Source organism: Cinclus cinclus, unplaced genomic scaffold (genome assembly GCF_963662255.1).
Source record: "Cinclus cinclus unplaced genomic scaffold, bCinCin1.1 SCAFFOLD_40, whole genome shotgun sequence".
In the NCBI taxonomy this organism is placed as follows: domain Eukaryota; kingdom Metazoa; phylum Chordata; class Aves; order Passeriformes; family Cinclidae; genus Cinclus; species Cinclus cinclus.
In genome coordinates, this window is record NW_026912243.1 from 278,731 (window position 1) to 280,360 (window position 1,630).

The following is a 1,630-nucleotide window of genomic DNA, read 5'->3' on the forward strand; positions in this document are numbered from 1 at the left end:
AATTGGGCCCCATGCTTTCACAATACATCCCTGCCCCTTTTAGGCCCATTGCTGTCAAAAGGGATCATTAGATTGTTAGCCTCCATTGGGTCACAATGGATCCTTGCTTCTCTTAACCCCTGTGCTGTCACAATGCATCCCATGCCCTTTTAGACCACTTGATGTCACAAAGAATCATTTGATTCTTGGCCTCCATGGTGGCATAATAGATCCTTGCTTCTATTGGTCCCCGTGCTGTAAAAATCCATCCCTGGCCCTTTTAGGCCCATTGGTGTCACAAGGGATCATTAGATTGTTAGCCTGCATTGGGTCACAATGGTTCCTTGCTTCTCTTAACCTCTGTGGTGTCACAATGCATCCCATGCCCTTTTAGGCCACTTGATGTCACAATGAATCATTTGATTCTTGGCCTCCATGGTGTCATAATGGTTCCTTGTTTCTATTGGGCCCCATGCTGTCACAATTCATCCCTGGCCCTTTTACGCCCCCTGGTGTCATATGGGATCCTGGGATTATTAGCCTCCATTGGGTCACAATGGATCCTTGCTTCTCTTAACCCCTGTGCTGTCACAATGCATCCCATGCCCTTTTAGGCCACTTGATGTCACAATGAATCATTTGATTCTTGGCCTCCATGGTGTCATAATTGTACCAGGTTTTACTTGGGCCCCATGCTTTCACAATTCATCCCTGCCCCTTTTAGGCCCATTGGTGTCACAAGGGATCATTAGATTGTTAGCCTGCATTGGGTCACAATGGATCCTTGCTTCTCTTAACCCCTGTGGTGTCACAATGCATCCCATGCCCTTTTAGGCCACTTGATGTCACAATGAATCATTTGATTCTTGGCCTCCATGGTGTCATAATGGTTCCTTGTTTCTATTGGGCCCCATGCTGTCACAATTCATCCCTGGCCCTTTTACGCCCCCTGGTGTCAAATGGGATCCTGGGATTATTAGCCTCCATTGGGTCACAATGGATCCTTGCTTCTCTTAACCCCTGTAGTGTCACAATGCATCCCATGCCCTTTTAGGCCACTTGATTTCACAATGAATCATTTGATTCTTGGCCTCCATGGTGGCATAATTGTACCAGGTTTTAATTGGGCCCCATGCTTTCACAAAATATCCCGGCTCCTTTTAGGCCCATTGGTGTCAAAAAGGATCATTAGATTGTTAGCCTCCATTGGGTCACAATGGATCCTTGCTTCTCTTAACCCCTGTGCTGTCACAATGCATCCCATGCCCTTTTGGGCCACATGATGTCACAATGAATCATTTGATTCTTGGCCTCCACGGCGGCATAACAAATCCTTGCTTCTATTGGTCCCCGTGCTGTAACAATCCATCCCTGGCCCTTTTTATACCCCCTGGTGCCACAAGGGATCATTAGATTATTAGCCTGCAATGGGTCACAATGGTTCCTTGCTTCTCTTAACCCCTGTGCTGTCACAATGCATCCCATGCCCTTTTAGGCCACATGATGACACAATGAATTATTTGATTGTTGGCCTCCATGGTGGCATAATTGTACCAGGTTTTACTTGGGCCCCATGCTTTCACAATTCATCCCTGGCCCTTTTAGTCCCATTGGTGTCACAAGGGATCATTAGATTGTTAGCCTCCATTGG